Here is a 9447-nt window from a genome sequence, read left to right on the forward strand (position 1 = left end):
CCTCTCTTTTAATTTCCCTGCAGCCTAGCCTTCACATCAACTGGCAGTTCGATTTAGCCGAATTCAGGACAGGCCACCAGGGCTCTTTCTCCACACATGCTGGTCCCACACCAGGTGGAGTCAGGCAGGGCCAGTCACTGGAGAAGTCCGGAGCAGATTAGGGAGCGGTCTGAGCTTCTCCTCTCATCCAAGGGGTTTCCTACTCTCATTTGGAGGAAAAATGTGAGCTTGTTTCAAAGCCTCGGATGCTCCTTGTAGCTCATGCAGTAGAGAAAAGAAAAAAAGACGTGGCAGAAAGGGATGTGTTGGTGACAGCGAGAAGCAACTTGACCTTGAGGACTCTCCTTCTTGTCCCTCTGTGAAGCCTCTTCCACCACATAGGGCTCAGGGCTGACAAAGCCCCCTCCCTACCTTTCTCAGACTGGACACAAGGTCAGCCATGAGAAAACAGAAAAACAAGGAGAAGAGAGTCTGTAGAGACAAATTGGGAGGGTTCAGGAGGAGAATTTAGGATTTGCTTCTGCCAATGGGACACAGGCTGGGAATTAAAATGTTTTCCTGGGTCTCCTCTGAAAGCCAGATAGACTCCACCTAAAACCCTATTGCCAGTGATGCAGGATCCACTTACCAGAGACTTTGATCGTCTTGAATGCGGAACTTTCGCTGCCAGTGGCTGAGTTACGAGCGGAGCAACCATAGATTCCGCTATGCTTTGTAGTAATTTCGCGGATAGAGAGCTCTTGTCCTGATTGCAGAAACTTCCCATTAATCGTCCAAGAATACTCTGCCGGTGGGTTAGAGTCCGCGAAGCAGTACAAGTAGAGTTTTTCTCCTGAACGGTAATAGGGGGATGAAGAGAAAATGCTGGGGATGTGTGGACCATCTGGAGTAAAGAGAATAAAGTCACAGGTGATGTCATCTGAAGGAAGGGGATGTTCCTGGTCTCTTAAAGGGACACACTGTCCCTCTGAGCCAAGACACACCCTCAAGGCCCAGCCAAACGCTCCTGTGTTCACTGGGCCAAAGCCTGAGGTATTCTCCTGTTTCTCCCATCACAGGCTGTAGACTCCAAGTCTCCCATGACAAGAGCATCTCTTCCCCTTATATTTTTGTTTAAGGCTGTGCATACCCAGAATTTTCCAGGGCAGGGAGTCATGGCCAACCCTGGTGTCCAGAAATAAAAGTGTCTGTACTTGGACCTGAGAGAGACTGAGATGCCTGGCCTGTGTTCCTTTGGATTTTAGCGGGTGGCCTGGTTCACACAAAAACCAAAGATACAAAGGACATCCAGCGTGACTGGGTCACTGGGGGTGCTATCAACTTGGTCCCATATTTCACATTCATAGGGGCCTGTGTCATTTCTTGTGACATTGCCTAGAATGAGGATCCTGTTTTCACCGGGTTCTTTAACCTGGGACTGTGTGGATAACAGAGAGAAGATTGTCCTGTGTGGCACCTTTGATTCCTCCACAGGCATCCTTCAATCAGAGTTAACATCTCCCACCTCTCAGCCCACCCGAGTCCTTGAAAGTCAATAGCTGGTGTGTGTGTCACAAGACAGATGCATGATGATCTAAGGGCTCAAAGACTGTGAGGCCACCTGCTCTGTCTTAGGGAAGCACAGACTTTCTCAAGTGTGAATTGAGCAGCAGTGTTGGGTCATGGACAGATAAATCAGTGGGAGTCACAGTCCCTGATACACCTCCCAGTCCCTCTCTAATCAGCTGACTGGCTGGCTCACCTTGGGTTCCTTACCTGGAATGTGCAACTGCTGGGCCCCTTCCAAATTCCATCCTACTTTGCCCCCCTAGATGTGATTTCTCTGCAGCTTCCATTTCCAAGGACATTCTAGAGATGAGTAATAATGGGACTTCCCATTGTCCTGAAACCCTGAAGATACTGAGCAGCCTGGCCTGGGACTGGATGTTTCAGCAGAAATAAGACAGGGGAGACCAGAGTCAAACCTGGAGGTCAGTTCAGTCATCAGGCCGTGGAGGCACAAAGTGGGGCAGTTTTCTGCAGGTGTTTCATTGACTTACTTGAGCCAGTGACCTCCAAAGATAGAGCAGAGTGCAAGGAATGATCTAGAAAGAGTGAAGGGGACAGACAAGAGCTGGTGGCTTTGGAGCAGAACCATGTTCCCTGTTCTGGGTTCTTTAAGTTTCCTCTCCTTCTGCAGAGGGCAGGTGAGGACTAAATGGATCTTTCCAGAAATACATGTGGACATTTGCAAATGCAGAACGGACTGGTGGAAAGGGTGGGAATGAACTGCTGGAAATCTGGTCCTCATGGACCATACGTGTTTGATGGATATGAGACAAATTTGGGGAGAAATTTTGCAAATATTTTCTTTCATTGGACACTCTACACTCCGATTCCATGGGCTTGACTACTCAAGGGACATCATGTAAGTGGATTCCACAGTGAATCTGAGAAGAGACTGCTGGTTGCCAGGAGCTGGGAGTGGGGAGAATCAGAAGTTGTTCACGTGTGTGCAGTTTCAGTTATGCCAGATGGGGAGGTTCTAGAGATCTGCTGTACAGCTCGATGCCTATAGTTCACACAGATTGAGTGTTTCTTATGCATAAGACTTAGGACAAAAAGTGTTTTGGATTTCTGACATTTTTTGATTCGAAATATTTGTCACATACTTACTGGTTTAGCATCCCAAATCTGAAAGATTCAAAATCTAAAATGTTCCAGTGAGCATTTCTTTTCAGCATCACATTAGTCAGCAAAAGTGGGAGGTGATAGGCTAAATACATTCTTGCCCCTTTTTTTTTCTCACCACGTTTCTAGCTTGGTGATTAGTTTTTGGTCAATTCCATACTGGCCATGCTGCACTTGTATGTTTTTTAAGGCTTTGGGATGTGAGAAATAATGATTGCTATTTTCTATGTCATGAACACTTTCCACCTTTCCATGGTTGCATTTTTTCTCAGTGTCTCTGTTGTGGCAGTCATCAGTAAGAGCCTGTCAGGTCAGATTTAGGACAGATTTTTGTAATTCTGCAAAAAAAAAAAATGTTTCTGGGATTCTGGTAGGGGTTGCGTTGAATCTGCAGCTCACTTTGGGTAGTATTGTCATCCTAACAATATTGATTTTTCCAATCCATGAAAATGAAATGTCCTCCCACATATTGATGTCATCTTTAATTTCATTCAGAAAAGATTTGTAGTTTTCAGGGTATAACCCTTAGACCTTTTTGGTTAAAATTATTCCAAAATATTTTATTCCTTTTGATGTTAATGAGAATGGAAATTCTTTCTGAATTTCCTTTCACATTGTTCATTGTTACTGTATAGTCTAAAGAATGATCTAGAAAGAGTGAAGGGCACAGGCAAAAGCTCGTGGTTTTCGAGCAGAAACATATTCCCTGTCCTGGGTTTTTTATTTTCCCTCTCCATTAGCAGAGGGCAGGTGGCTCTTCCCTGATAGCCAGATAGACTTCACTGGAAAACATATTGCCAGTGCTCCAGGGATCCACTTACCAGGGACTATGATCCTCTTGATTATGAGATTTGTTCCACCAGTGACTGAGTTATGCATGAAACAGACATAGACCCCTCTATATGTTTTAGTGATTTGGAGGATAAAAAACACTTGTGCTGATTGCTGGAACTTCCTATCAATCAGCCAAGAATGCTCTGTCAGTGGGTGAGAGTCTGTGAGGCAGGAGAGCTTGGGGAGCTCCCCTGGATGGTAATAGGTGTATGAAGAAGAAATGGTGGGGGTTTCCAGGCCATCTGGAGCAAAGAAAATAAAGTCACAGCTGATGTTGTCAGAGGGAAGGGAAAATCCTGGTCTGTGGAAGGGCCACAGTGACCCTGTGAGCTAAGTCACAACACTGAAGTCCCAGCCAAATCCCTGCTGTGTTCACTGATCAGGAGCCTGAGACATTCACCTACTTCTCCCATCATAAACTGTGGACCCTGAGTCTCCCATGACAGGAGCAGCCTCTTCTCTCCCATTGTTGATCAAGCCTAAGCCTACTCTTAGGACTCATGGCCAGCTTTGATGTCCGGGGATAAGGGTCTCTGTACTTGCACCTGAGAGGGACTGGGAGGCCTGGCCTCTGGCCATGTGTATTTGGGATGGCAGCCTGGCTCACAGAGGAACAGAAGATACTCACAGAGGAGATTCAAGGTGACTGGGTCACTGCGGCTGGAACTCCCTGGGTTCTTCATTTCACATTCATAGGGTCCTGCAGTATCCTTTGTGACACCAAATAGACTGAGGGTCCTGTTGTTTTCGGACAGCTGCAACTTGCGACTGATAGGGAGTCTCTGACCTTTTATCCACCACAGGTAGCTTACATCCTGAGTGTCAGGATCACAGGATAAGATCACAGTCTCCGTGCCCTCCTTGGGGTTTAAGTTGCTGCTGGAGATGGAGGGCTTGGGAGTCTCCACTGTGCAGATAACAGAGAGAAGATTGTCCTGTGTGGCACCTTTGATTCCTCCAAAGACATTTTTCAATCAGAGATGGCATTTCCCACTTCAGCCCACCCAAGTCCTTAAAAATCCATGGCAGGAGTGTGTGTTACAAGACAGATGCATGGCAATCTGAGGGCTCAGAGATTGTGAGGCTGCCTTCTGTATGTGGGAGAAGCACAGACTTTCTCCAGTGTGAATTGAGCAGCATCATTGCATCATGGAAAAACATGGGTCCAGCAGTCAGAGCCCCTGGTGCCTCTCTGAGTCCCTCCCTCTCCAACTGCCTGCCTGGCCCACCTTGTGATCCTCATCTGGAGCATGCAGTGCTAGAATCTTCTTAGTTTCAGTCTTACTTTGCTCCCAAGGTATGTTTTCTCTGCAGCTTCCCTTTCCAAGGGCATCCTAGAGACGGATGATGGAACTTCCCATTGTCCTTAAACCCTTTGGGTAGTGGGAAAACTGGCCTGGACTGGGTACTTCAGCAGAAATAACACAGGGGAGACCAGAGTCAAGCCTGGAGGTCAATTCAGTCATCAGGCAGTGGAGCACAAGGTGGGGCAGTTTTCCCAGCTGTCTCATAGTGACTGACTTGAGCCAGTGACCTCTAAAGATAGAGCAGAGTCCAAGGAATGACCTACAAAGAGTGAAGGGGACAGGCAAGAGCTGATAGCTTTGGACCAAGACCATGTTCCCTGTCCTGTGTCCATGATGTTCCCTTCCCCCTGTAGAGGGCAGGTGAGGACCATGTGGATCTTTCTAGAAATACATGTGGATGTTTGCAAATGCAGAACTGACTGGTGGAAAGCGCGAGCATGAACTGATGATGGAAGTCTGGCCCTCATGGACCATATGTGTTTGGTGGCTATTAGACCAATATTTGGGAAGAAGTCTTGCAGATACTTTCTCTCATTAGACATTCTACTCTCTGATTCTGTGAGTTTGACTACTCTATGTACCTAATCTCAGTGGATTCCAGTGAATCAGAGAGTAGAATAGTAGTTTCCAGGAGCTGGGGTGAGGGGAATAGGGCATTGTTCCGTGGGTGTGCGCTTTCAGTTATGCAGGATGAGGAGGTTCCAGAGATCTCCTGTAGATCTTCATACCTATAGTTCATACAGATAAAGTGTTCCTTATGCAGAAAACTTAAAACCAGGTGTTTTGGAGTTCCAACTTTTTTTATTTTGGAATATTTGCAGTAGATGTACTGGGTTAGCATCCCACATCTGAAAAATTTTAAATCCAAAATGCTCCTGTGAGCACTTCTTTTTAGCACCACATCAGTGGTCAGAAGTGTTGGATTTTGGTGCATTTCAGATTTTGGATTTCTGGATTTGGGATGCTCAATTTGTAATATTGTAATTTTCCCATAAAAAGTTGTCAGGATTTTAGACCTTATGTTATGATGTGACTCTAGTAACAAAACAAAACAAAACAAAATTTGAAGGAAACATTAAAATGTTGTCATAAGTGGAAATTTTTACTGATGGTCCAAACATCTAAGATCAATTGCTGGTAGTAGTATTTCTCTTGATACCCAATTAAGGTTTAGGTGTGGGGTGAATTCCAGCAGGATCACATTATGCTCAAAGAAAGATGCCAAAGGTGATTTGAAATTAGCAAGTTCTTAAGTAGAAAGAGTCCCGTTAAAAGGACAGAACTTGTCAGTGTGTCAATTACATAAAGGGAGGAATGATGCTGAATTAAAAGAAGTGATGTGTGTTATGTTAGTAAATATAGAAAGAACTCCCTGTTTCTAATTTCTGTGCAGAGTTAGGAAAAATGGGGAGGAGCCCAAAACAGGTATGTGAAGTGCTGTTTTCATTTTCTCTCAACCTCAGGAAATACAACTAGAGTTTAAGTTTGTGTGAATTAAGAAGAGTCTAAGTGAGATGCCATTGGGTCATGTGTCCCTCACACGAAGAATCCCAACTTATGAAAATGGCATCATCATGAAGAAACAATCGAATGTGGCCCAGGCAGGAAAACCATCAGATAGCACCCCCTGGCCACCTCCAACAGGTCCCCGAACCCACCAGTATTCCCATTATGTGAATGTTACAGCCTTGGTAGTTGTCCCATAACTACAAAATTTAAAAATTGCTATTGTCAATACAAAATGATAAATATGAAGTTGAATATATTGCTCCATTTTTTTCCCCTACTCTTTTTGAACTTTCCTGTTTCATTTTTGGAAGTTTCTATTGACACATCCTCAAGCTAGGGATTCTTTCCTCAGCTGTGTGCATTCTACCAGTAAGCATCAAAAGCATTCTTCATTTCTCTAACAGCATTTTTTTTTTTTCTGAGATGGAGTCTCGCTCTATTGCCCAGGCTGGAGTGCAGTGGCACGATCTTGGCTCACGGCAAGCTCTGCTTCCTGGGTTCATGCCATTCTCCTGCCTCAGCCTCGCGTGTAGCTGGGACTACAGGCACCCGCCAGCACGCCCAGCTCATTTGTTTGTATTTTTAGTAGAGATGGGGTTTCACCGTGTTCGTCAGGAAGGTCTCGATCTCCTGACCACTTGATCCGCCCGCCTCGGCCTCCCAAAGTGTTGGGATTACAGACGTGAGCCACTATGCCTGGCCATCTCTGAGGTATTTTAACTAGTTGTGGACTTTTGAGTTTGTTCAACTGTTTACTTACTGTTAGAACCGAGTGACAAATTTCAAGCTTCTTATATGCCTGACAGGAAACCTGAAGTCTCTAGAAAGTGACTGGAGAATGCGAGTTCCATAGTAGGCTGAGGATGGAGTCACGAGTGAAATGGGTGAAATCAGCCCATGGGCTTTGGAGACTACAAGCCTGCCCAGCCTCTGACACCCTGGTGAGTCAGTGCAAAGATTACAACAGTGACAGCAAACTAGCATGGCTGACTCCATCTGGCATCTAGTCTCAGGCTGGCTGTCCTCACTCATTCCTGGACATAGGCCAGGCTAACCATGGGAGGAATTTAGTTTATGGTTTAACTTTGAAGAAACAATGATAATAGTTCCTCCATAACACTAATACCCTTATTTTGCTCAGGGATTGCCTTTGCAAAACTGGTGAAAGACCGTGAGAGTAAGATTATAGGAGAGCAGTGAATTCTGCTAAAATGTAGGCACAGTTTCTATAATCCCTTACTGCTCAAATATCATTTGCCCAGAGTTTACAAAATTCGTAATCAATTGCTCCTATAGATAACATCACTATTGTAGAACCTGAGATTGGTCTTTTGAGATGTTTCTCATTCTTTGCATTCTGACAAGCCGCTGATCTCATCCATACCCATGACTAATGGCTCAGCCAGTCACGTGGTCCCCACCTAGAGTCAGATTCAACTACAAACAGATCATTTCCCTCTGCCCCCGTGATTCCATCCCCAAACAATCAGCAGTACCGATTTTTTAGTCCTGTGCCTCTGAAACTATCCTTGAATATCTCTGTCTAATGTTGACAGCTGGTACCATTCCTTCTGAAACTATTCCAATCAATAGAAAGAGGGAATCCTCCCTGACTCATTTTATGAGGCCAGCATCATCCTGATACCAAAGCCTGGCAGAGACACAACAAAAAAAGAGAATTTTAGACCAATACCCCTGATGAACATCGATGCAAAAATCCTCAATAAAATACTGACAAACCGAATCTAGCAGCACATCAAAAAGCTTATCCACCATGATCAAGTGGGCTTCATCCCTGGGATGCAAGGCTGGTTCAACCTACACAAATCAATAAATGTAATCCAGCATATAAACAGAATCAAAGACAAAAATCACATGACTATCTCGATAGATGAAGATAAGGCCTTGGACAAAATTCAAAAGTTCTTCATGCTAAAAACTTTCAATAAATTCTGTATTGATGGAACGTATCTCAAAATAATAAGAGCTATTTGTAACAAACCCACAACCAATATCATACTGAATGGGCAAAAACTGGAAGCATTCCCTTTGAAAACTGGCACAAGACAGGGATGCCCTCTCTCCCCACTCCTATTCAACATAGTGTTGGAAGTTGTGGCTAGGGCAATCAGGCAAGAGAAAGAAATCAAGGGTATTCAGTTAGGAAAGGAAGAAGTCAAATTGTCCCTGTTTGCAGATGACATGATTGTATATTTAGAAAACCCCATTGTCTCAGCCCAAAATCTCCTTAAGCTGATAAGCAACTTCAGCAAAGTCTCTGGACACAAAATTAATGTGCAAAAATCACAAGCATTCTTATACACCAGTAACAGACAAACAGAGAGCCAAATCATGAATGAACTTCCATTCACAATTGCTTCAAAGAGAATAAAATACCTAGGAATCCAACTTACAAGGGATGTAAAGGACCTCTTCAAGGAGAACTACAAACCACTGCTCAGTGAAATAAAAGAGGACACAAACAAATGGAAAAACATACCATGCTCATGGATAGGAAGAATCAACATCGTGAAAATGGCCATACTGCCCAAGGTCATTTATAGATTCAATGCCATCCCCATCAAGCTACCAATGAGTTTCTTCACAGAATTGGAAAAAACTACTTTAAAGTTCATATGGAACCAAAAAAGAGCCTGCACTGCCAAGACAATCCTAAGTCAAAAGAACAAAGCTGGAGGCATCACGCTACCTGACTTCAAACTATACTACATGGCTACAGTAACCAAAACATCATGGTACTGGTACCAAAACAGAGATATAGACCAATGGAACAGAACAGATCCCTCAGAAATACTACCACACATCTACAGCCATCTGAACTTTGACAAACCTGACAAAAACAAGAAATGGGGAAAGGATTCCCTATTTAATAAATGGTGCTGGGAAAATTGGCTAGCCATAAGAAGAAAGCTGAAACTAAATCCTTTCCTTACTCCTTATATAAAAATTAATTCAAGATGGATTAGAGACTTAAATGTTAGACCTAATACCATAAAAACCCTAGAAGAAAACCTAGTACTACCATTCAGGACATAGGCATCGGCTAAGACTTCATGTCTAAAACACCAAAAGCAAAGGCAACAAAAGCCAAAATTGACAAATGGGA

At 44.1% G+C, this 9447-nt stretch overlaps 1 pseudogene; it reads right to left on the minus strand.

Annotated features, from left to right (window-relative positions):
• Positions 1-384: 384 nt before the first annotated feature.
• Positions 385-7708, minus strand: LOC126941722 (pregnancy-specific beta-1-glycoprotein 2-like; annotated as a pseudogene).
• Between the last annotated feature and the right edge of the window lie 1739 nt (positions 7709-9447).

This window comes from Macaca thibetana, chromosome 19 (genome assembly GCF_024542745.1).
Source record: "Macaca thibetana thibetana isolate TM-01 chromosome 19, ASM2454274v1, whole genome shotgun sequence".
Taxonomy (NCBI): domain Eukaryota; kingdom Metazoa; phylum Chordata; class Mammalia; order Primates; family Cercopithecidae; genus Macaca; species Macaca thibetana.